The 27,704-nt window shown below is 39.3% G+C and overlaps 1 protein-coding gene and 1 pseudogene across 1 annotated transcript in view; one reads left to right on the plus strand and one right to left on the minus strand.

Annotated features, from left to right (window-relative positions):
* The window catches only part of GRM8 (glutamate metabotropic receptor 8), an 866,927-nt gene that overhangs the window by 566,619 nt on the left and 272,604 nt on the right, over positions 1–27,704 (minus strand). The gene's annotated exons all lie outside the window — the stretch shown is intronic.
* On the plus strand, positions 17,153–27,529 carry LOC120878241 (annotated as a pseudogene).

Here is a 27,704-nt window from a genome sequence, read left to right on the forward strand (position 1 = left end):
TTTCATTTTTCACTTCAGTTAGGAATAAACGGCAAAAGAATTGGAGTGAAACAACTGAGATAAGCCAAAACAAAAATGAGGGAAAGGTATATATGTAAATTAAGAACACACTTATTGCTAGCCCTTCAATAAATGAATTGACATTGACCTCTGGTAAACTGTTTCTGTGTAAAGACTGGTTGACAATCCCTTTCCAAGATTACCTATGCCTGGATAACAGCCAATATTTAAGCCTTTCTCTTGAAGGGTCCTATCTGCCTCTTCCACCTTCGTTTCCTCAAGAAATCTCCTAAGAATGCATCAGCACCAATACAAAGGCTGGAAAATAACGTTTTCTTCTTGGCTGGATGCAAAAACCAGAGGAGCAGAAAGGTTCTCAATGAAACTGTTTGAATCACTATCAACTCGTTCTTTCTGCTGACTAGAAAGGTAAAAAAAAACACAAAAGTAGCTCTCAGTCTCCAGTTACACCAACAGTTTCCAAAGAACATTCCTTTTTCCCAAGAGCCAGCGTCAACACAAATGATACATTTTCTTTATAACTAGTAGTCGTAGTAGTAGCAGTGTTAGCCGCTCAGTAGTGTGCAACTCTCGGCGACCCCATGGACTGTGGCCCGCCAGGCTCCTCTGTCCATGGGATTCTCCAGGCAAGAGTACTGGAGTGGGTTGCCGTTCCCTTCTCCAAACCAGTAGGCACAGGTATCCATATTTGAGGGTGTTCCACAAACTCACATAAGTCCTTTTTTCTTATCTAGCCTCAAGAGATTAATTATTCCTGTCAACTCAAGTCTGTCTTCCTGTTAACAAATTCCAGTGGGTATTTTTTTTTTTCCTATTCAATCAGATAAACCCCAGATTCAAACACTTTAAGGAAATGTATTTCCCGCTTTACCATGTCCACACCCCTAAAGAATATGTAGATCCCTGTAACGTTTTCCTCTACTCCCCTGTAACTTCATCAATAGGAGACTCGTGTTTCATAAGTACACGCTGATATTTGCCATGGAAGATTTTCCCAGCGATTATAAGAGCTCTGTTCTAGTCAACCCATTCCCATTTTCAACAGCAGCTTTAAAAATGAGCTTGATTTGGTCAAGCTGAGAGCTGAGTACATTAAAAGACAGCCTCTGCACATGTATGTGTGACCTCTTGGCACAGAGGCCCACACTCACTCAATTTGGGGATACTACCAGTTACCTAAAAATGAATGGCCCTTTAAAGCAATGACAACAAAGATGTCCACATGAAAATATTTTATATACCCTAAGTTCATCACCATAAAATTAGGGCGTTATTAGTATTATTTTGAGATGAAATGGAAGTTATAAAAATATCTCTGAGGTTTGAAACTTTCCAAAGAGAAAATATGATGAAACAAAAATTATATTGTGGTATTAGATAGACTCTATTACCTCAATAACCTCAGATATGCAGAAGACACCACTCTTAAGGCAGAAAGCTAAGAGGATCTAAAGAACCTCTTGATGAAGGTAAAAGAGGAGAGAGAAAGAGCTGACTTAAAACTCAACATTCAAAAAATGAAGATCATGGCATCTGGTCCCATCAGTGCAGTTCAGTTCAGTCGCTCAGTCGTATTCATCTCTGTGACCCCATGAATCGCAGCACGCCAGGCCTCCCTGTCCATCACCAACACCCAGAATCCACACAAACCCATGTCCATTGAGTTGGTGATGCCATCCAACCATCTTATCCTCTGTCATCCCCTTCTCCTCCTACCCTCAATCTTTCCTAGCATCAGGGTCTTTTCAAATGAGTCAGCTCTTCACATCAGGTGGCCAAAGTATTGGAGTTTCAGCTTCAACATCAATCCTTCCAATGAACATCCAGTACTGATCTCCTTTAGGATAGACTGGTTGGATCTCGTTGCAGTCCAAAGGACTTTCAACAGTCTTCTCCAACACCACAGTTCAAAGCATCAATTCTTCGGCGCTCAGCTTTCTTTACAGTCCAACTCTCACATCCATACATGACTACTGGAAAAACCGTAGCCTTGACTAGACGGATCTCTGTTGGCAAAGTAATGTCTCTGCTTTTGAATATGCTGTCTAGGTTGGTCATAACTTTCCTTCCAAAGAGTAAGCATCATTTAATTTCATGGCTGCAATCACCATCTGCAATGATTTTGGAGCCCCCCCAAATTAAGTCTGACACTGTTTCCACTGTTTCCCCATTTATGTGCCATGAAGTTATGAGACTGGATGCCATGATCTTCGTTTTCTGAATGTTGAGCTTTAGGCCAACTTTTTCACTCTCCTCTTTCACTTTCATCAGGAGGCTCTTTAGTTCTTCTCCACTTTATGCCATAAGGGTGGTGTCATATGCATATCTGAGGTTATTGATATTTCTCCCAGAAATCTTGATTCCAGCTTGTGCTTCTTCCAGCCCAGTGTTTCTCATGATGTACACTGAATATAAGTTAAATAAGCAGGGTGACAATATACAGCCTTGACTTACTCCTTTTCCTATTTGGAACCAGTCTGTTGTTCCATGTCCAGTTCTAACTGTTGCTTCCTGACCTGCATATAAGTTTCTCAAGGGGCAGGTCAGATGGTCTGGTATTCCCATCTCTTTCAGAATTTTCCACAGTTTATTGAGATCCACACAGTCAAAGGCTTTGGCATAGTCAATAAAGCAGAAATAGATGTTTTTCTGGAACTTTCTTGCTTTTTCCATGATCCAGAGGATATTGTCAATTTGATCTTTGGTTCCTCTGCCTTTTCTAAAACCAGCTTGAACATCAGGGAGTTCATGGTTCATGTATTGCTGAAGCCTGGCTTGGAGAATTTTGAGCATTACTTTACTAGCGTGTGAGATGAGTGCAATTGGATGGTAGTTTGAGCATTCTTTGGCATTGCCTTTCTTTGGGATTGGAATGACAACTGACCTTTTCCAGTCCTGTGGCCACTGCTGAGTTTTCCAAATTTGCTGGCATATTGAGTGCAGCACTTTCACAGCATCATCTTTCAGGATTTGAAATAGCTCCACTAGAATTCCATCACCTCCACTAGTTTTGCTCATAGTGATGCTATGAAGTCAAGGCCCACTTGACTTCATATTCCAGGATGTCTGGCTCTAGGTGAGTTTTCACACCATCATGATTATCTGTGTCATGAAGATACTTTTTGTACAGTTCTGTGTATTCTTGCCACCTCTTCTTAATATCTTCTGCTTCTGTTAGGTCCATACCATTTCTGTCCTTTATTGAGCTCATCTTTGCATGAAATGTTCCCTTGGTATCTCTAATTTTCTTGAAGAGATCTCTAGTCTTTCCCATTCTGTGTTTTCCTCTATTTCTTTGCACTGATCGCTGAGGAAGGCTTTCTTACATCTCCTTGCTATTCTCTGGAACTCTGCATTCAAATGGGCATATCTTTCCTTTTCTCCTTTGCTTTTCACTTCTCTTCTTTTCACAGCTTTTTGTAAGTCCTCCCCAGACAGCCATTTTGCTTTTTTGCATTTCTTTTTCCTGGGGATGGTCTTGATTCCTGTCTCCTATACAATGTCATGAACTTCCGTCCATAGTTCATAAGGTACTCTGTCTATCAGGTCTAATCCTTTAAATCTGGTCCCATCACTCATGGGAAATGGATAGGGAAACAATGGAAACAGTGACTGACTTTATTTTCTTGGGCTCCAAAATAACTGCAGATGGTGATTGCAGCCATGAAATTAAAAGATGCTCGTTCCTTGGAAGAAAAGCTATGACCAACCTAGACAGTGTATTAAAAAGCAGAGACATTACTTTGCCAATAAAGATCCATATAGTCAAAGCTATGGTTTTTCCAGTAGTCATGTATGGATGTGAGAGCTGGACCATAAAGAAGACTGAGTGCTGAAGAACTGATGCTTTTGAACTGTGGTGTTGGAGAAGACTCTTGAGAGTCCCTTGGACTGTGAAGAGATCAAACCAGTCAATCCTAGAAGAAATAAGTCCTGCATATTCATTGGAAGGACTGACAATGAAACTGAGGCTCCAGTACTTTTGCCACCTAATGCAAAGAGCCAACTCATTAGAAAAGACCCTGATGCTGGGAAAGATTGAAGGCAGGAGGAGAAGGGGATGACAGAGGACAAGATGGTTGAATGGCATCACTGATTCAATGAACATGAGTTTGAGCAAATTCCAGGAGATAGTGAAGGACAGTGATGCCTGGCGTGCTGCAGTCCATGGGGTCACAAAGAGTCAGATATGACTGAGAAGCTGAACAACAACTCTGTTACTATTATTGTATAGTCTGAGCCTCAGTTTCATCCATAAAATGCAAATAACCATGCCAAACTCAGTTTGTTGAGGTTTTTCTGGTAGTTCAGAGGTAAAGAATCCATCTGCCAAGCAGGAGATGTGGTTTTGATCCCTGGATCGAGAAGATCCCCTGGAGAAGGAAATGGCAACCCACTCCAGTATTCTTGCCTGGAGAATCCAATTGACAGAGGAGCCTGGTGACTTATAGTTCATGGCATCGCAAAAGACTAGAACATGACTTAGCAACTACAAAACAACCCAGTTTGTTGTTTGATTAAGCATAACAGTGTGTATAAGACCACCAAGCAATAGTGTCTGACAGTTAATAGATGTTCAATAAATGCTAATTCCATCATACCCGTTTCAACATTCCCTTTTGAAATGAAAATGTAATTGAAGAAGCCACAGTGTGACTCGTTATTATTTTCTAACATTTTCTTTATCAGTCTGGAAGGAACATGAACAAGGAAAAATAAGAAGCACATGGTAGGAAGGGATCAATAACTTGTGATGAGGAGAGATGAATCTTTCTGTCAGAATTCACTACAGAACACACTAGAAGCAAAGTTTATTCTTAGGCCTAATTAAACTTGCAAAGTTTATCTTCTCTTTCTCTCAGAATGGAATTCTTCACCCAAGACAGAATCTACTATTACTGTGAAAATGAATCATGCAGATAGATCTGGAAAAAGAAAAATAATCTAAGCAATGGAGAATTCTCTAAAGAATGTATGCCTCTTTCTCGACCCTGGGTGAAAAATTACAGAATCAGAAGCACAGAAGTGGGATCTCATATGAACACTTCTTAAAGGTTCCGCAGATGACTCTGGTACCCGATGAGGTTAGATCACCACATTGATGCAGTGCGAGCTTGTGCCTGAAAGGTAAGAGCTCTTAATCAGAGAGCTGAACAAAATTAGTACGCACTGAAACAGTAACTGAAATAAAGTAGAAAACCTGTAATAGAAGAGCCTGTGACAAGTTCCCCCAGAGGATTAGATAACCATGGGATCTCTTCCTTTAAAGAAAAAAATATATATATGGAAAAGAGTCTTGTCTATTATATTAAGGTTTTTCCCTACCTGGCCCCACTCTCAACCTCATGCACTGAAATAGCAAGCAGTTAATGCATGACCCAGTTTATCTCATCAGGAAGTACTTTCAATAAAACTGTCCAGTGTCATCAAAACTGTATGGAATATACAGCTAGACTCAAAATTTACCTTGGCTCCTTAACAAGGTTCTGAAACACAGTGAAATTTAATGTGTGTAGATGGAAGGAAAAAGCTGGTAGATGAAAGAAGAGGGCAGTGAGTTTGTCAGAGAAACCCTGAGGAAAGACTTTGAAGGAGAGTGAAGGTTGTTAGCTCTAATTCATAAGGACCTGGGAACCCGCAGAGTTCTAAAGACTGGCTTGGTGTAGTGTTTGACTGAGAGGAAAATGCCATGATAAGAGGCAGGAAGGACAGACTACAGGAGGTGGTGCCAAATGCTGGAAGAAGGAAAACTACAATTGACCAAACCAGAGATGGAAAGTCCCTGAGCTAAAGCTCTGTCAGGGGCCTGGGAATGAGGGGAAGATGGCATGTTTAGAGGCAAATTATGACAAAAGTTAACCTAAAATCATTTAAGACTAGTCCTTAATTGAGAGATTACAACATTGTCCTGGGATTGGGTGAAAGTCATAGAAAGTTTGTTGTTCAGTCAGTAAGTTGTGTCCAACTCTTTGCAACCTCATGAACTGCAGCACACCAGGCTTCCCCATCCACCACTATCTCCTGGAGTTTGCTCAAATTCATGTACATTGAGTCAGTGATGCTATCTTACCTTCTTATCTTCTGCCATCCCCTTCTCCCTTTGCCTTCTATCTTTCCCAGGATCAGGGTCTTGAAACTTTATCTTCATTATATTCCACTCAAACCAATGAACATAGGACCCAAATTTTGGAGGAAAATGGTACACTTTCTGCAGTTGAAAGATTTCCAGCAAAAGATAAAAACTTAAACTTCACTTACTTACAATCATTATCAGTCCGTGTCGTTTTCCTTTACAGAACTCTAAACTTCTTATGGCCTTTGTATCTGTCTTGGTGCCTAGTGAAATGCCTGCCTAGAATATCTTGAATTTAATTTGATTATAAATCATAATTTTATCAGAAGCCATCTGGCCTGAGTTAAGTCATATAAAACTAGGTTGAAATCAGCTTCATCACTTATTAGCTGAATGACACTGAATAAATTAATTATCTTCTAAACTCAGCTTCCTCATCTATAAGATCCAATTATTGAAAAGATTAAAAGAGATAATATATATAATGTACTTACCACAGTGCCTAGCAAATACAAGCATTTAACAAATGCTAGTTCCCACTATTTTTATCATTGAGCTCTATTTTTGCTTCTCACACACACAATGCATGGTATCAAGTTCCACATACATGTCATCCAGAAACCCAAGTAAATCAATGAATAAGAAAAGAACACTAATCAATCTTCCAATTTTTCTATTCTGACAAGATCCTGGCAACTGGGAGTGAGGGGGAAAAAAAATCTGCTGCAAAGATGCATCACCTCTATTAGCAAAACAGAGTCAGATTATGTCACAGTTAGCAGAAGTCTTTACAAATGAAGACGATTCTGCTAAAAATATTAAATACAGTGCTATTTCATTCAACCTTCTGCAAAGACTCAGCAAAAAAAAAAAAAGGGAAAATACTCCCCCTGAAAACAATTTAGACATCTTGGCTTTTGAAGAAATGTAGAAAACACAAAACATAGCTTTAGTTGTCAAAAAGCAGACAATGTTTGATCAGAACCAGAAAGAAAATTAATAAACTAATTAATAACATTCTTCTGACCCAAAGACAACACTGTTCTTAGAATGTCTGCTTACAATTGAAAACGAAATTATTTGATAGTTTAAGAAGTTATATATTCAGAGAAGATGACTATCTGGGGAGAAGTAGAAACAATCATCTTAATATATTTTGGGCAGACTCAAGAAAATATTGGAACTTTAGACTGAGACCTAGATTTGGCTGTGTTCTAGACCAAAAAAGTTATTTGTGCATGATATTTCTCAGATACATATTTAGAAAGGAATTGAACTGAAATATGCAAATGGCATCAGGCTATGTCACTTCAAAGGAAATGTTAAAACCCAAACTATTACTATTTTGAAAATAGCACCATTTAATTTTCTTCTTTATCTGCCTTTCCCACTTTCTATATGTATTGAGGAATATTCTGGATCTACCCCACTAAAATTGGTTTCAGTTCAGTTCAGTTCAGTCACTCAGTCACGTCCGACTCTGCAACCCCATGAATTGCAGCACGCCAGGCCTCCCTGTCCATCACTAACTCCCGGAGTCCACCCAAACCCATGTCCATCAAGTCAGTGATGCCATCCAGCCATTGCATCCTCTATCATACCCTTCTCCTCCTGCCCCCAATCCCTCCCAGCATTAGAGTCTTTTCCAATGAGTCAGCTCTTCGCATCAGGTGGCCAAAGTACTGGAGTTTCAGCTTCAACATCAATCCTTCCAATGAACACCCAGGACTGATCTCCTTTAGGATGGACTGGTTGGATCTCCTTGCAGTCCAGGGGACTCTCAAGAGTCTTCTCCAACACCACAGTTCAAAAGCATCACTTCTTCGATTCTCAGCTTTCTTCACTGTCCAAATCTCACATCCATACATGATTACTGGAAAAACCATAGTCTTGACTAAAAGGACCTTTGTTGGCAAAGTAATGTCTCTGCTTTTAAAAAACTGGTTTAGCAATACTTAAAATTCAGCAAAGAACACTCCCACCTCCAGGATATACCTTCTTCAATCATTATGGATGACTGCCATATAAAAAAATTGGATGCCTAGAATTGGGGTCAGTTCTTCTCTTGCTAATATTCACACATCAAACAATTCTCCTTCCTCATTTTCATAAAGATTGTTCTGACCATATTATCATAGCTAAAGGACAAAGCATATCGCTCTCAAAACTCAATTGATCTTAGTTATCTAAGTCTTACTCTATATGAAGTAATGGAAATTCTTTCTCTGTGTAAAAGGGTTAAGCTTAGAGGGAAAAAAGAGAAAGATTTTCTGGTTCATTCTAAATAGGCTTTGGAGAAAGAATCACTAAGTGCAAAACACATCACCTCCCACATTTCATTGATCAAAGCATTTTGTAAAACAAGTAAATGCAGAATTTTGAGAGGCATTTCAAGGCTTGTCTTTGGGAAGTTAATTCCCTTTGCTGATTTATCATTGATTTCCATTGTCTTTTCCTCTCTTATGCCATCACCACATATAAGAGAATATAACAAGATTCTCATTTGTCTAAAACTTAGCTTGAATTGTTCACAAGGTGGATACTCATGGGGGCTGTAAAGGGTAGGATGTGTGCATTCATTCAGATCCAACTAACACCATCACATCTCTTCTGTGTGCCGGGCTCAGGTTAAGCAGGATGGTGCTGGCACTGCCCCTGCCTCTGAACACCACATAGCAGGTGCTTCCTGACATGTTTCAGACTCTGCAAATCCCAAGATAGATACTTTAGAATGTTCTGATCACAAGCTGTCTATCAGAAAGTACATTAATAGAGTCCCAGGAGCCTACAGGAAATCACTGTTTCCAGGCTGGTACTTCCTTGCTACATGTCCTTTTTGCTTGGACATCCGCTGGTTGCACACAGTAGACCCCTGCTCCCCCATCACAGGAGGATTGCCCCACTCTGCTATAGCTCCTCATTCATCCATTCTGGGTTTAAAGATTCTTCCAGATCTACTATAGAGGAATTTAACTACCTAAAGGCACCAACTACAAATAGGAAAGCTTCCTTGCTGATACCACGTATCCCTTTCCCCCTTCCCCAGTTTTTATACTCAACACCCCCATCCTCCTTCCAAATTCTGCAGGCTAAAAGCAGGAATAACCTGGTGGTGCAGATGTTAAAGCACCTGCCTGCAATGTGGGAGACCTGGGTTCGATCCCTGGGTCGGGAAGATCCAATGGAGAAGGAAATGGCAACCCACTCCAGTATTCTTGCCTGGAGAATCCCATGGATGGAGGAGCTTGGTGGGCTACAGTCCACGGGTCGCAAAGAGTCGGACACGACTGAGCAACTTCACTCTCACTATAAAATACTAATTCTGATTATAATTTTTGATTATATAAAAATATCCATCCTAATCAGAGTGCTTTTCAACCTTATAATAATAAGTAGAACACTAATATCTACAAAGACTTACCATATATTTGGTAATGGATATTACATTTTCTCTCCTAAACAACCTTACAAGGCAGGTACCAGGGTCAGGAAAATTAAGGTTTGCGTAGGTTAAGTGACTTGGCCATGGTCAAATAGCAAGGGACAAGAGACAATAATCAAACCAGTTCTGTTCAGATGCCAAAGCTCAGCTTTCAACATGTTCCCACACTGCTTCATAAGGTCAAAATGTGGGATGCAAAGCAAAAATAAGATTACAGCACTAGGTATTTGTTGAATATAAATTGTTTCTTTTCAAGCTTTTCAGAAAACAAACTGAAAGAAATATTTTATTCCAAGGAAAGACTGACACTGTACAATAGTGAAAGCCTAAACTTTTGATCTGTACTACTGTGAGTAAAACTTACAGTAGTTTATGTTTAAATGAATGCTGGGAATGGACTAGAATAGAACGTACCTTAATTGATTTCTGGATACTGTGTTTCTTAATAACTCACAGTTAGCAATTTCCAATTTTAACCAATCCCCTTCAATAAGAGCTTTCTCAAAACACTTAACATCATTTTCTTTGAATACCTGTGGTTAGAGCAAATGTTGCCCACCACGATAACCTGATCAGCTAAGCCTACAGAAAGCGTTTCACTCCTCCTGCCCACGTATTTGGTCTGCCTAGTGGTTTGCCCTGTAGGTCAGATTGTTTCATCAGATTGTTCCTGTGTACGCTCCCCCTACACTGAGTTTATGCGCCATATTCAAGATGGTTATATTGTCCAGTGACTTCAATCCTATAGTCATTTCCCCATTCATGAAAACCGTAAACATCTTTGACCTTGACTTCTCCTCTGATATATCACTTTCTAACCTTTGTAAACATAAATATATAATTACATATGTCTATGTGAATAACTTATTCAACTCTTCTACATGCAAACCAATTAACTCACTCAGAGTTTGGTTTTGGTTTTTATGTTAAGACCAGATAGACTCCAGTTTAGAAAGATTTTTGCTTGGCCTGTAGTACAATGGCAGTGACAAAATTAACACTCTGTATTAACAATTCACCCTATTTAGACCAGCTTCAAAGGACTATTTCATTTTTACATTCCTGATACCATTGAGTCACTGGTCTATTTTCGTTTATAACACGAGTATTACTACTTTCTTAGCATAGTAATTTCTACAACTCATGCAATTAATAAATATGATTGAATCTGAATTTTTAAAAATAGAGATCACTATAAAGAGGAGCTGTTTGTACCAAATGCAGTCCAAAAACATGAACACTACCAGATAATTTACCAGAAAGCACTTACAAAGCATTTATTTGGTTAATTAGGCATCTCTGTCCTTAGAGTTTCCATGTAGAGACATCATCTAGATCAGAGCTGCTCAATAGAAATAGGATGTGATGCAAGTAAAATATGTAATTTAAAATTTTCTGGTAGACACAATTAAAAAGTCAAAAAGAAACAGGTGAGATTAATGTATTATAACACTAAACTATTCATATGAATTTTATTAAACCCAATGTATGTGAAATATTGGGCTTCCCAGATGGTGCTATTGGTAAAGAACCCAGCTGCCAATGCAGGAGGCATAAAATATGCAGGGGAAGATCCCCTGGAGGAGGGCGTGGCAACCTGCTCCAATATTCTTGCCTGGGGAACCCCATGAACAGAGGAGCCTGGCAGGTTGCAGTTCATAGGGTTGCAAAGAGTCAAACACGATTGAAGTGACTTAGCACACACATACGTGAAATATTATCATTTCAATATGCAATCATATAAAAACTACTGAGATATTTAACATTATTTTTTATTAAGCTTTCCAAATCTGGTGTGTATATATTTACATTTACAGTGAGTTTAGACTAGTACCTTTCAAGTATTTGGCGCCACATACGGCCAGTGGCTATTGTATTGCACTGCACGGGTCCAGATCTGTGGTTTGCAACCTCATTGCTCACTTGTGGAGTTTCTATAAATTTTTATTCTCAGGCCACTCCCCTCCCAAGCCAATTAACTCAGAATATCTGTGAGTAAGACCCAAACATCAATATTTTTTAAGTTCCCAGGTGACTATAATGAGCAGCCAAAATTGACAACCACTTGTCAAAGACAATATGGAGGTTGGACATGAATGTCCTCATTCATTCACTTAAATGTCATGGGGGACGATGGTGAGTGACATCAAGGAGCTCATAATTTGTGTGTGTGAGAGAGACACATTAAAACAAATATCCACAATGCTGTGATAATCACACAAATAAAAATGTAAACAAAATATACAATAGGATAGTAAAGAAAGAGCAGCGATGCCTGATGAAAACCTATTCCTCTTGCATTAGCTGGTAGATTGGTAAATGTCCCCAGATCAGAATGGAGAGTATTTTTTGAAAGAGACAATAGATTTTTGAAAGATATTTTAGTTGGTGCCATAAAAGCCTCCTTCATCAGAACGTAACTAATTCAGATTTTATAATTTCTGATAGACATTGAGGAAGAATATACTTTTGCCCTATATCTGGGGAGAAAACAAAAATGTTTGCTAGGAAAAAGAAGATTTTAATAGATCATTTAAAATTATCAATACTTTATTGAAACAAAAAAAAAACAACTGACATATTCACAAGTGAAGCTCTCTGAATCTAAATCAGTTTACCACACTACATGGATTAAAACGTCATCAAAGATATTCAGTTATATTTTTTAAAGAAAAGCATAGTAATTTAGACTTATTCCAAATGTATCAGTTTTTTTGTGATATGAATACAAATTCTCTTGAATCTGTTCTTCTACTGTTGAATATACTTCCTAGTATGATATATTTGGGGGGAAGTTTTCCGCCATAGAGTCTACCGTGGTTGCAAAATAAAAATATGCCTCTTGCACACACCCAACTTTTTAAGCTTTTTGTTTTCTTTTTCTGACTAATATATCCCTGGGGCTTCCCTGGTAGCTCAGATAGTAAACAATCTACCTGCCCCTGGAGAGGTGCATGGCATCTCACTCCAGTATTCTTGCCTGGGAATCCCACGGACAGAGGAGCCTAGTGGGCTACAGTCCATGGGGTTGCAAAGAGTCAGATACGAGTGAAGCAACATAGCACAGAATAGTATATCAACAAACAAGCACAAAACTGAATGATTCCTGTTTGAAAGATTATGAGCTGCTTGAGGGCAATTCATGTCTTTTCATCTTCCTGTCTCTAGCCACCAACATAATGTGTGACACTTAGTAAGTAATCAAAGATATTGCTCAAGTTAGATTAAAACACAGAAAACAGTGCCTTGTGAAACCAAAGCCAGAGCCAAAAATATACTTCCACAAGAATAATGGAAAAGATTTATACACCGAGTAAGGAAGTACAGAGATTTCTTAAAATTGTTAGTGATTATGTCACCTTAAAAGGAAAAGGAAACAACAAAAGGTGTCAGCTGGTGCTCTGAAAATTTTCCTATGAATAATATGATGATTATCTCCCCTTGAAAGAGAGAAACATATATATCATGATTTCTACACTGAGGGTTTAGGGAGTGGACGTGTTTTGTTCTAATAGCAAAATAATTGGAGAGACTATTGTACTGGTCAGCATGACCCAGTCGGAAAACTTTCGATTTAGTAAACTTGTCTTCCTAAGTAAAACAAAGCTAATTGGACCAATAGAAACAATAACACGCTGCTCAGGCTCTCCCCAGATCGTCAGAAAAAAATGTCAGTGAGAAAGAAAATTGCTTTTGAGAGAAACAAACCAGTGTGACTGTTTAGTTCTGAAAAACAAGAGGACAAGGGTGGAAACAGAGGAAGCACCCATGGTTCAGAACGGGGCTGTTGGGTTCGCATTGTCACATGTTAAAGTCACACCTAGGGCCCAACCCTACTTCCTCAGTCTCCCCAGAGCAGAAATAAGTAAGGGCTTAACACAGCCCTGCTCCATAAGTTTCCCTCACACAACATCTGCTATTGCGTTCACTCACCCTGAGACACAAAATGCCTGGATCATCTTACCTTGGGGCCACGCATAAGATGAGTTTCCGGTAGTTATTGTCCCTGCTTCATTTTTTTCACATATATTTATTTCATAAATATTCAAAAAATAACTCAGATAACTCTGCAAATTCAATGGTCTTATTCTGATCTATGCCAGAATAGGAATTCCACAGGCTAAGGTTATCTTAATCCACTCTTCTTGGGAAAAAACATACAGCAATTTTAGATACATTATATGGGCCTCACTTCTTCACTTTTGTCTCTCTTTAGACTATTCTCTCCCTTTTGCCCCCAAATACAAATGTGTCCCTAAAAATGCCTGAAAGCATTGTAAAATGGTCAGTTACATAAAACAGCAGCCTTCACATTTAAAAACTTACAGTATTTCATATACTATTTCTGTAATCCTATTCGTCAAGTTTTAAATAGGTCCAAAATTCATATGTCCTAAAAAGCTTTGAGAGAATAGCCCTCTCTTCAAAGAGAAGACTACTATTAATATACAACTGGTCAAGTTTAAACTAATAAACCATAATCAAGCAAAAATAGGTCTTGAGGAAAAATAGGTCTTGCCTTAAACCTTTATGACTTAAAAGTTTCATATTTGGCACTCATTAGAAATCCCAATTCATGTGTGTGAATATATAAATATTCATGCATAGTTAAATGTGCTCCTATACATGCACAGGATATATATACAGATTTCTAAGATTTATCAGACTTCCCTGGTGGCTCAGACAGTTAAGCATCTGCCTACAATGCGGGAGACCTGGGTTCAATCCCTGGGTCAGGAAGATCTCCTGGAGAAGGAAATGGTGACCCACTCCAGTATTCTTGCCTGGAAAATCCCATGGATGGAGAAGCCTGGTAGGCTACAGTCCATACAGTCGCAAACAGTCGGACACAACTGAGCAACTTCACTTTCTTTTCACTTTCAAGATTTATCTATTAGGCCACTCAGAAGTATGTAAATACTCCAGAAATGAAAATAAAATTGTGAAGCTATTAAATCATGGTCAGTGAAGTATGTCTATATCAGTCATAATCTAATCAATCCTCCACCTCCATCAAGTTTTAGCTACATTGACATCCAGACCCACTTACCACTTTGGGGTCTTCTTTGCACACTTGCTATAAGAATGACAAATTGCTTAAACTGGCTGGCTGCTATTGCAAGGTCAAGAAAAAGCCAAACACTGAGACCCAAACCAATGATCATATCTATAGATGCCTAAATTAACAAGCAGACAAGACTATACATTAAATGGTTAAACTCCGTACTCCTGGCATTTTACTATTTACTCAGTCCAGGAAGCCAAAAGCATGGAACTAAACATTTGTACTATGTTGAAGTTTCTCCCACAGAAATTCTCACAGAATTGTAGGAGAAAATTTCCTAAAATGTTTTTCTAATTGTACAGATTGAAGAAACCATTTCATTCAATGGCTCGATCCTCTTGAGCCTTGCTGCTAAGTTGCTTCAGTCGTGTCCGACTCTGTGCAACCGCATAGACGGCAGCCTACCAGGCTCTGCGGTCCCTGGGATTCTCCAGGCAAGAACACTGGAGTAGGTTGCCATTTCCTTCTCCAATGCATGAAAGTGAAAAGTGAAAGTGAAATCGCTCGGACGTGTCCGACTCTTAGCGACCCCATGGACTGTAGCCCACCAAGCTCCTCTGTCCGTGGGATTTTCCAGGCAAGAGTACTGGAGTGGGTTGCCATTGCCTTCTACAATAAATGTCTCTAAATAACTTATGTGATTCATGCTAAATGTGTGTTGGTCTTGTCATGGCAGGTTATGGAAGGTGGTCACGTGAAAGTAGCCAAAACCAGCCAACAGGATAGAGATTGTGGCCAGGGACCATTTTATATAGACAGGGACGGGGTGGTAACAGCGCTAAAAAAGACAAATAGCCAAAGAGTAGGAATTTTCAGCCACTGTGAAGTTAGCAAGATCCCAGCCAGGAGAAGGACATTGGATCTCACTGTCCTCCCACCCCTTTAACTCTCCCCCAAAGCCCCTCAATATAATAGCTTGATTCCCTCTGCACCCCCCTCCAAAAGAAAAGACTAAGAAAAGTCCATAATAGTAAAGAGAAACACATGTTGAACGCTTAATCTGTGTGTAGACTGATAAGCATCTGAAACATATTATTCTATTCTATTTTCATCAGCATTCAGTCATTCAAAAAAAGAAGCAAAACACACACGCATCACTGGATATAAAATAGATGAGGAAACGGAGGTCCAGAGAGGAGTTACTCCAGATCTTAAAATTACTGAATCGCTGATGGGGGCCTCAAAGCAGGCAGATACACTTAACTGGAAGACTTAGCAGATACACTTAACCAACTCACCCTCCCCCATGAATCAACAAACAGGACTGATTTCCAAGAGGCTGGCCAAATCTTCGTGGTAGGCAAGGTTCAAGGCTGGGAGAGGTGGTCTGTGCTCCCCAATACTGAAGTTCAAGCTGGACAGGAGCACAGGCAACTACAGAACAGGGTAGGTAGGACAGGAGTGGAGAGATACACTCAAGGCAGGAAAACACAAGAGGAAACTGCTCTTGGGTAGAAATCAGGGCCCATTTTGAGATTCAAGCCCCACATCAGAGAAAAGTTAGAAACAAATACCAAGAAGGGAGTATTTCAGGATTTGCAACAAGAACCTGGACCCTTCTGTCCTATTTATAAGGTACCAATGTGGGCTTCCCTGGTGGCTCAGACAGTAAAGAATCTGCCTGCAATGCAGGAGACCAGGGAAGATGGGTCGGGAAGATCCCCCAGAGAAGGGAATGGCAACCCACTCCAGTATTCTTGCCTGGAGAATTCCATGGACAAAGGAGCCTGGTGAAATACAGTCCATGGGGTTGCAAAGAGTTGGACACAACTGAGCAACTAACACTTTCGGCTTTTCAATTTGTGCTAACAAGTGTGTACAATCCTATGCAGGCAGAGACAGAGCCTGCCCATGACTGCAGCCAAACCCCAGGTCTTCTAGGCTGAAGACCACTCATGCTTCTAAAATCTTCACTTTCAAGTTCCAAATGCTATGCTTTCCTCTTTTCCAATTATCACTATCTTCATCCCCATACACATCTATTAGAAAAAAGCAGCAATAAGACATCTACTTAGGTCAGTCATCTGGGAAATGCTATGGATAATACAGTACTGTGGGTCAAATAATGCATTCAAAAGCCAGTCAATTTAGTGGAAAAAAGAACAATCAAATTGCTTATTTTGCATCATGCAGAGCAAAAAAATTACAACTTGAATGTTGTGCTTTTCAAATAGTTGTACTGATGTTGGGTAGACATAATCACATTCACCAGGCATCTCTGCACTTTGTTGCTTTGGTATATTATTTTTTAAACTGTCTTTTTTTTTTCTTGGAATCAAATTTATTTATACTTTGGGGATGCTTAATTCCTTAATGTCAATCAATTTTTTTTTCACTAAAGCAAGCAAGTTCTTTGTTTTGCAGCTAAATTCTTAATCAGCTTTTGTTCAGAAACTGTTTATTTCTATCTGCATTACAAATGCTAGATTTAACCAATCTATCAACCCAGGATAATATAAGGAGGGATCTTGTCAGTTTGTCCTTTCCTCTCAGGAACACAGATACTGTATCCTGTACATTTTTAGAAAGGAAATAATAGGATTAGACGAAGATGGAGAACAAGAGGAGGTCAGACCCAAGAAAGGTATGTGGTCCTTCTAGAACTTTCCCATGCAACATGGGGAATTGTAATCCATTTGTGCTAAATGCTTTGACTATGCTCATTATGCAAAAAACATTAAAGGCTAGTATATTTTGTTACCATAGTTCTGCCTACTGGGAACTATAATTAAAGCACATTTGAGAAAATGCAATTTTATTTGTTATTAAGCAACTAAAAGCTTAGTCAACCTTGCAAATATGACATTATTTCAAGATTACAATATGAGCCAGCCAGCTAGCCAATAAACTTTATTAGGTCCTATCTTTATTAGCAATGCCTCCTATTCCTATTGTAGGAGACCCCTATGCTATGTAACAGTGGTTCTCAAACTTTAGGAAGTCTCAGCATAACCTGCAGGACTTATTAAAATATCTGAGCCTTGCTTTCAGGGTTTCCTTACATCTGGGTTAGGGCCCTAAAATTTGCATTTCTAATATATCCCTAGAATACACTGATGCCTCTGGTCTGCAGATCACACTTTAATGCTATACAATATACTGGTTAGAACTTTGGAGTCAATCCACCTGGGTTCATATTCTGCTTTTCCACTGTTTATACATCCTTGGGTAAGTGACCTCATCTCTCTAAGTTTCAGTTTCTTAATTCATTTAGTGGGGACAATAATATTTATCCAAAAGGTTATGATCCTGCAAGCCACCAGGTATGGCCAAAAAAAAAAAAAACCCAAATCAAAATAAACCTAATTTTGTATAAATTTATGGGGACTGCAGTTTCCCTTTACTCGAGGGATTCTGTATAAAGGCAGGAGTAACATATAACTTCCCTCGCTTTAACTCTAATACCCTCATCCACAGGAAATGCATCCATTCTGTAACACAACATAGAACAGGGCAATATTTTCTGATATTTTTATTTGGGAGCTCAAGATATCTAATAACTTCAGTCAGTGGTCTCTAGTAGTCTCCATGGACATGGGTTAATGACAACAAGAAAATAAAATAACATTCATTTTAGTTTCTAAAAATTCTAAGAATGTAAATCTTTCATAAAATGTTGGAATAAAATCATAGCTGTATTTGCAATTCTCCAACTATGAAAATTTCATTTTAACTCTTTCTTATCTTTTGACTACCCAGTTTCTTCTTTAATGATGAAATTGATAACAAATACTCAAACCAAGTAGGAAAAAAAAACCAAAAACATAAGATATAAGGAAGGTAGTATCAGGAACATTTTTTAAGGGTCCAAATAGTGACAAACTGTAGCAATAATAATTAAAATTTCAAAATACACCAGTATAAATCATTATCTCATTTTCTCACTGTATCAGGAACACACACACACACACACAAACTACCAATGAAATCTATACTTCCCAAAAAATCCTTTGTACCTTGGAAACCTCTTTTAGTCCTGGCTCATATTAAATTCCTTTCTATAGTTATATATTAAAGGTTTACCATAATAATGATTTTTAAATTGTGGTATTTAAAATTTTTCATGTTTCTAATTACAGCATAAGTAATACAAGATCATGAAATTTAACAAAAAATGTCTATATAATTTAAATGACTACATGTGTAGACTATAATTTAATATAAAACTCAGTCACCTGAATAACGATATCTTAGACACAGTCACACTGATCATAGAGAATATCTGTCAGTGGGTGAAGAGGAAGTAGCAATATCTTACAGAAAATTCATTCCTGTTTATCACTCTAATGACAGAAAGTGAAGACAAACTAAAGAGACTCTTGAGGGAAAGGGTAAAGTGAAAAATGTTGGCTTGAAACTCAACACTCAAAAAAAAAACACTAAAATCATGGCATCTAGTCTCTTCACTTCATGGCAAAGAGAAGAGGAAAAAGTGGAAACAGTAACAGATTTTATTTTCTTGGGCTCCAAAATCACTGCAGACGGTGACTGCTGCCATGAAATAAAAGACACTTGCTTCTTGGAAGGAAAGCTATGACAAACCTAGACAGCATATTACAAAGCCAAGGCATCACTTTGTTAACAAAGGTCCATCTAGCCAGAGCTATGGTTTTTCCAATAGCCATATACGAATGTGAGAGTTGGACCATAAAGAAGGCTGAGTACCAAAGAATTGATGCTTTTGAATTATGGTGCTGGAGAAGACTCTTGAGAGTCCCCTGGACTGCAAGGAGCTCAAACCAGTCAATCTTAAAGAAAATCAACCCTGAATATTCATTGGAAGGACTGAAGCTGAAGCTTAAGCTCCAACACTTTGGCCACCTGATGTGAAGAGACAACTCATTGAAAAAGACCCTGATGCTGGGAAAGACTGAAGGCAAGAGAAGAGGGCAGGAGAGGATGAGATGTTTAGACAGAATCACCAACTCTGCTGCTGCTGCTGCTGCTAAGTCGCTTCAGTCGTGTCCGACTCTGTGCGACCCCATAGACGGCAGTCCACGAGGCTACCCAGTCCCTGGGATTCTCCAGGCAAGAACACTGGAGAGGGTTGCCATTTCCTTCTCCAATGAATGAAAGTGAAAAGTGAAAGTGAAGTCGCTCAGTCGTGTCCGCCTCTTAGTGACCCCATGGACTGCAGCCCACCAGGCTCCTCTGTCCATGGGATTTTCCAGGCAAGAGTGCTGGGGTGGGGTACCATTGCCTTCTCCGATCACCAACTCAATGGATGTGAATTTGAGCAAATTCCAGGAGATAGTGAAGGACAGGGGAGCCTGGCATGCTGCAGTCCATGGGGTTGCAAAGAGTTGGACACAACTTAGCAACTGAATAACAACAAATAGAGGACAGTATTTTGTTCAGTTGATTCTGTTGCTAATAGTTTAGTTGCACAATGAATGCAACTTCACTCTTATTTTCCACAGAAAAAGACAAAGACTGGGCTTGTAATTCTTCAATTCCATCCATCACTGTAATATCCAACTCACTCATTTGTATATACCTTTCCACAAGGGTTTATCTTTATTAAAGAACTTCTTGTGCATTTTATCTATTTTGATCAAAATGTATATAAACTTCCTACAGTTTCATGATATCAATGTATATGATGATTTTTACTATTTTCAGTTCTTTGGAAGACTTAAGAAAAACCTCAAGAAATAAACATTAGCAGAGTTTTGAAGTTTCTGATTTGTTTTAACAAAAACATCAATTATTTCAAGTCCTTTGCTGATTAGAAAGTAGAGGATCTCACGCGACAGTCAAAGCATTTTGATCTTATGTTTTGTACTCCCATACAATGCCTTGTTATTTCCAATAAGTATCTGAATGTTTGACTTTTTCCAATATCCTTCTCTCAGTCTTGTGTGTCTGTTAGGGAATCAAAAGGTTTGCTTGCCTAAGAAGAAATATTCTAAAAAGATAATGAGACAACAATTGCAGAAGGAAAAGATAACAGGCAAATGCCCTTCCCTTCTTTGTTATAATTCTTGGGATTATAGAAAATGTAAAGACCTAACATACATCACCTTCAGTGAAACCTTCAGAAGATCTTTTAATTTATCTTTGTGGACAAAATGGAGTAAGTAGAAGCTGAGTGCATAAATATTAAAACAGATTAGTCACACTTTCAACAATAATACCCAGAGGGTGCTAACCTAGCTTTCCAACATCATAGAAGGATTCTTTCCTAGGTTCCATTTGTTTCAACATTTTCACATTCTCATCAATGAGATGAAGCTATAAAGATGACACCATAGAATCTGTAGACAGGCCAGTGTTGGATGATTGAAAGGGGTCAAAAAAGAAGCTGATATGTTAGAAACAAGGGCTGAATAAGATGAAAAGTAATAAAAATAAATGTAAAAAAGGTGATTAAATGCAAAGGACAATTGCATTGTACAGACTGGACAGTAACAATAACTTAGAAACAATCCATGCAACAAAGGCTTCATGATGTTATGTTGTTGCTCAGTTGTGTCTGACTCTTTGCGACCTCATGGTCTTTAGAAAGGTTAACATGAATCAACAGTAAACTGAAAGTTTGTTGAATGAATGAATGAAGGTAGTACAGAATAATAGGAGGGGTGAAGAAACAAGAGAAGGAAAGGGAGGGAGAAAAATTAGGAAAAAAACAAGGGGAGAGGAGACAGTCTATATGAAAAGGAGAAAAACTCCATAGACCACCCTAGAATACTGCAGTATAAGTATGTACAGACCAACTGGATACCCTCAGGAGTGATCTGTCGAATCAATGCCATTCAAAAAACTCTTAGAGGAATCATGCATCTTTAGCCTTGGATATCTGATAAGCGTGTTCAAATACCCTAAGAACTTCAGTGGGAAAAGGAAATCGAGGTGGTGTTGTTTCAACCAGTAAGACAAATGAATGGCAGGCACAAAGCAGCAGAATTAGACTCTGTAAGCCGAAGAGTTGACACATTGGAAAAGACTTTGATGCTGGGAGGGATTGGGGGCAGGAGGAGAAGGGGGCAACAGAGGATGAGATGGCTGGATGGCATCACTGACTCGATGGACACAAGTCTGAGTGAACTCCGGGAGTTGGTGATGGACAGGGAGGCCTGGCGTGCTGCGATTCATGGGGTCACAAAGAGTCGGACATGACTGAGGGACTGAACTGAACTGAACTGAAGCATATCTTACATCCAAGGTAAGAGAAATCCAACTAAGACTGTAGGTGTTGCAAGAGGGCATCAGAGGGCAGACACACTGAAACCATACTCACAGAAAACTAGCCAACCTGATTGCACGGACCACAGCCTTGTCTAACTCAATGAAACTAAGCCATGCCATGTGGGGCCTCCCAAGAGGGGCAGGTCATGGTGGAGAGGTCTGACAGAATGTGGTCCACTGGAGAACGGAATGGCAAACCACTTCAGTATTCTTGCCTTGAGAACCCCATGAACAGTATAAAAAGACAAAATGATAGGATACTGAAAGAGGAACTCCCCAGGTCGGTAGGTGCCCAATATGCTACTGGAGATCAGTGGAGAAATAACTCCAGAAAGAATGAAGGGATGGAGCCAAAGCAAAAACAATACCCAGTTGTGGATGTGACTGGTGATAGAAGATTTGATGCTATAAAGAACAATATTGCATAGAAACCCAGAATGTTAGGTCCATGAATCAAGGTAAATTGGAAGTGGTCAAACAGGAGATGGCAAGAGTGAATGTTGACATTCTAAGAATCAGCGAACTAAAATGGACTGGAATGGGTGAATTTAACGCAGATGAATTACTACTGTGGGCAGGAATCCCTTACAAGAAATGGTCAACAAAAGAGTCTGAAATGCAGTACTTGGATGCAATCTCAAAAACGACAGAATGATCTCTGTTCGTTTCCAAGGCAAACCATTCAATATCACAGGAATCCAAGTCTATGTCCGAACCAGTAATGCTGAAGAAGCTGAAGTTGAACAGTTCTATGAAGAACTAAAATACATTTTAAACTAACACCCAAAAATGATGTTCTTTTCATTATAGTGGACTGGCATGTAAAAGTAGGAAGTCAAGAAACACCTGGGGTAACAGGCAAATTTGGCCTTCGAATACAGAATTAAGCAGGGCAAAGGCTAATAGAGTTTTGCCAAGAGAACGCACTGGTCATAGAAACACCCTCTTCCAACAACACAAAAGAAGACTCTACACATGGACATCACCAGATGGTCAACACAGAAATTAGATTCATTTTATTCTTTGCAGCCAAAGTTGAACAAGCTCTATACAGTCAGCAAAAACAAGACTGGGAGCTGACTGTGGCTCACATCATCAACTCCTTATTGCCAAATTCAGACTTAAATTGAAGAAAGTAGGGAAAACCACTAGACCATTCAGGTATGACCTAAACCAAATCCCTTATGATTTATACAGTGAAAGTGAGAAATAGATTAAGGGACTAGATCTGATAGAGTGCCAGATGAACTATAGATGGGGGTTCATGACATTGTACAGGAGACAGGGATCAAGACCATTGCCATGGAAAAGAAATGCAAAGAAGCAAAATGGTGTCTAGGGAGGCCTTACAAATAGCTGTGAAAAGAAGAGAGGTGAAAAGCAAAGGAGAAAAGGAAAGATAGAAGCATCTGAATGCAGAGTTCCAAAGAATAGCAAGAAGAGATAAGAAAGCCTTCCTCAGCGATCAATGCAAAGAAATAGAGGAAAACAACAGAATGGGAAAGACTAGAGATCTCTTCAAGAAAATTAGAGATACCAAGGAAACATTTCATGCAAAGATGGGCTCGATAAAGGACAGAAAGGGTATGGACCTAACAGAAGCAGAAGATGTTAAGAAGAGGTGGCAAGAATACACAGAAGAACTTTACAAAAAAGGACTTCACGACCCAGATCATCATGATGGTGTGATCACTCACCTAGAGGCACATATCCTGGAATGTGAAGTCAAGTGGGCCTTAGAAAGCATCACTATGAACAAAGCTAGTGGAGGTGATGGAATTCCAGTTAAGCTATTTCAAGTCCTAAAAGATGATGCTGTGAAAGTGCTGCACTCAATATGCCAACAAATTTGGAAAACTCAGCAGTGGCCATAGGACTGGAAAAGGTCAGTTTTCATTCCAATTCCAAAGAAAACCAATGCCAAAGTAGGCTCAGACTACCACACATTGCACTCATCTCACACACTAGTAAAGTAATGCTCAAAATTCTCCATGCCAGGCTTCAGCAATACATGAACTGTGAACTTCCAGATGTTCAAGCTGGTTTTAGAAAAGGCAGAGGAACCAGAGAGCAAATTGCCAACATCTGCTGGATCATGGAAAAAGCAAGAGAGTTCCAGAAAAACATCTATTTCTGCTTTACTGACTATGCCAAAGCCTTTGACTGTGTGGATCACAATAAACTGTGGAAAATTCTGAAAGACATGAGAATACCAGACCACCTGACCTGCCTCTTGAGAAATCTGTATGCAGATCAGGAAGCAACAGTTAGAACTGGACATGGAACAACAGACTGGTTCCAAACAGGAAAAGAGTACATCAAGGCTGTATATGGTCACCCTGCTTATTTAACTTCTATGCAGAGTACATCATGAGAAACGCTGGACTGGAAGAAACACAAGCTGGAATCAAGATTGCAGGGAGAAATATCATTAACCTCAGATATGCAGATGACACCACCCTTATGGCAGAAAGTGAAGAGGAGCTAAAAAGCCTCTTGATGAAAGTGAAAGAGGAGAGTGAAAAAGTTGGCTTCAAGCTTAACATTCAGAAAATGAAGATCATGGCATCTGGTCCCATCACTTCATGGGAAATAGATGGGGAAACAGTGGAAACAGTGTCAGACTTAATTTGGGGGGGCTCCAAAATCACTGCAGATGGTGATGGCAGTCATGAAATTAAAAGACGCTTACTCCTTGGAAGGAATGTTATGACCAACCTAGATAGCATATTCAAAAGCAGAGACATTACTTTGCCAACAAAGGTCCATCTAGTCAAGGCTATGGTTTTTCCAGTGGTCATGTATGGATGTGAGAGTTGGACTGTGAAGAAAGCTGAGACCCGAAGAATTGATTCTTTTGAACTGTGGTGTTGAAGAAGACTTTTGAGAGTCCCTTGGACTGCAAGAAGATCCAACCAGTCCATTCTAAAGGAGGTTCGTCCTGGGTGTTCATTGGAAGGACTGATGCTGAAGCTCAAACTCCAATACCTGGCCACCTCACGTGAAGAGTTGATTCATTGGAAAAGACCCTGATGCTGGGAGGGATTGGGGGCAGGAGGAGAAGGGGACGACAGAGGATGAGATGGCTGGATGGCATCACTTACTCGATGGACATGAGCTTGGGTAAACTCCAGGAGTTGGTGATGGACAGGGAGGCCTGGTGTGCTACGATTCATGGGGTAGCAAAGAGTTGGACATGACTGAGCGACTGAACTGAACTGAACTGAAGCATATCTTAGTGTCAAAGTTCTCCAAGGATGGAGCTCCTGGCCACTCTCTCTAGAAGATGTTGGATTTCTGACTGCAAGATCCCTGACAAGGTTTTTGAAAAACTAATTCAAGCATCAGATAGGTGGTAAGATTAGATAATTTTTGAAAATCCCTCTTAACCCCAAGATTCCAATATTCAAACACCTTATTGTGAGGGCAAAATAGTTCTTGCAAAAGATTTTTTTCTAATAAAAGCAACAGAAACAAATGGTTACCCTGGGGAGTGGAACCAAGCCTAGAGAATCGTCTATTTTCTTGCATGTTTGCTCTTTAGAAAGTTAATCTCCTTCTGCAGGAATGTATTTATATCTTTTGTCCTCTTCTATACTGACTGACTCTGCTAATTTGGACATAGCATGCTTTACCTGGTAAATATAATAGTCCATCCAGCATTCTCCCTTTGTGAGAAATCCCTCTTTACTCTCATAAATTACATGAATGGATATGAAGCATACTTTCCTTTCTTCAATAGAGACTACTCCCAAAAGTAGCCTGAAACATGCCAAACATCTGTTCCTACACAGTTCAATACATGATACTGATATGTATTATCACTGGATGAATTCTGAATACAAGGCCAACTTAACACACTCCTGAACAACTCCTTCCTCCTCCCCTGGCCTAGTCACAGAAAGCTCAAGGAAATCAGAATAATTCTAATATTTTCCCAAATGAGCTATAACTAAGCAGGTAAATCTACTAAAATGAAAATCACAGTAGAGCATTCTAAAATCTAAATATAAATGAGATAAGTATAATGACAAACGTTTCTCTAATGAATATTTTAAAATATATAAGTACTTTACTCTCTGTTGTACTTTAATACTCACAGAGATTGCTTTTCCATACTGTGAATTGTTCTTGGAGTTGGGCAGATTTTATTGCCTGCTAAAGATCAGAGGGTACAACTGTATACTCATTTTTTAATTCAACATATACTTATCTATGTCTTTTCTAGCTGCTGGATATATCACCATGAAGAAAACAGATATGGTACCTGTTCTCATGGAGCTTACTTTCTAGTGGAAAGATCAGCCATAAGAGGTAAATAGTTAATGGAAAAGATTATTTAAGTTATGAATTTTTTTTAGCTATGCAGCATGTGGGATCTTAGTTCCCTGACCAGAGAACCTCCTACATAGGAAGCATGGAGTCTTAACCACTAAACAGTCAGGGAAGTTCCTAAGTTACGAGTTTTAACGCTAGAGTATCTTTCTGACTCATGGCAACAAGGTATCTCAACACTATACCCATCAGTCTGTTTTCCCTTGATGGTCTTCAGATGGAGAACACTGATGGTTTTAGGATTTCCTTAAATCTACTGGGGGTTTTTTTTTCAGTCTTCTTTTCTTTAGAATTTCTACCCACAATTTTTATATTTTTATCTTAACACTTCTGATTTCAACGTTTTGCTTAACTTTGTCCTTTCTTGAGGAAAAAGAGCTTGTATGTTCTCAGTATGAATCAAGACTTTTTTTTTGTTAAATAAAGATACTATTACAAACATATTCCAAACTAATTATCTTAAATTATCAAAATAACCGTTCTCCACAGTACTGTTTACTATTTTACTATTTTTTCTGCCTTTTCCTCATTGAACTGTCTACCCACAGCTTGAAAAAAAAAAAGCATCTCGCCTGTATGCTTTATTCCATCATCAAGTGTTCTCCAGGCTTTCTAGTTTCAATGATCACATTTTTAGATGTGGCTACTCTTCACTACTTCTATTTGTATACAGTACAACAAACTACTCGACATTCCCTCTTGGAAAACCTCCATCCCCAGCTTCTTCACCTTGTCATTAGATCGCCTTAGTTTCAAGTCATTAGTTTTTGAACGAATATCTTTATTCTGTTCCCTCGGGGCCATACAGTCTAGTCTGTCACTACTTATACCTGAATGACTAAAACAACTTCCCCCAAAGGTTTCATATCTCAGTTTCTCCCCCTTGCAATTGATCATGTACACTAAATCATAGTTAATCTTAAAACAGTCTGCCATTGCCCCTCTCTGTCTTCTCTGCCCTGCGAGCAGCTCTTGCCACTGCCCCCACCCTCAGAAAATATATGCCTGCCCCAAGTTCATCTCTTTGCACTCACTGGTCAGGATTATCTCTCAGCTTCTGAGCCAACCACTCTCTGTGATGGTACTAACAGATGAGAGCTGCAGCTTGGCAGTCACATGTCCCCTGACCTTACTTATCTCTAACAGCAGCTTCCAAAATAGCACCATTTCAAGGGACATTGACACAGCAGCCAAGTTCATTTGGGTTGGAACTGCCACAGTCAGAGGGGCTTGGCTCTGGGGTAGGGGTTAAGACTGTGTTTGGGAGCATCAGCGCTGGTTATGCGGAGAATCCTTCTCTGAAGCTACAACTCTTCTCTGAAGCCATTCCGGACTTTGCCCTCTTGAAAACCATGGGGGTCTTTTGCCTGAGGATGGCCTTTCTCATCCTCTTTGCCATGTGAAGGAGCTGCCTCCATCTGGCAGGGTTCTTTCTTCCACATCTTGTCTGTTCTGTATATTTATTTCCCTATACCGTTCCAAGCAGCCTGGAAAAAAAAAAATGGTCAACTCAAGGTGTGACAGAGGGAAAACAAATAGTAAATACTGTATGAATAAGAAAAATTATAGCCTGTCATTAT

This window comes from Oryx dammah, unplaced genomic scaffold (assembly GCF_014754425.2).
Source record: "Oryx dammah isolate SB20612 unplaced genomic scaffold, SCBI_Odam_1.1 HiC_scaffold_18, whole genome shotgun sequence".
In the NCBI taxonomy this organism is placed as follows: Eukaryota; Metazoa; Chordata; class Mammalia; order Artiodactyla; family Bovidae; genus Oryx; species Oryx dammah.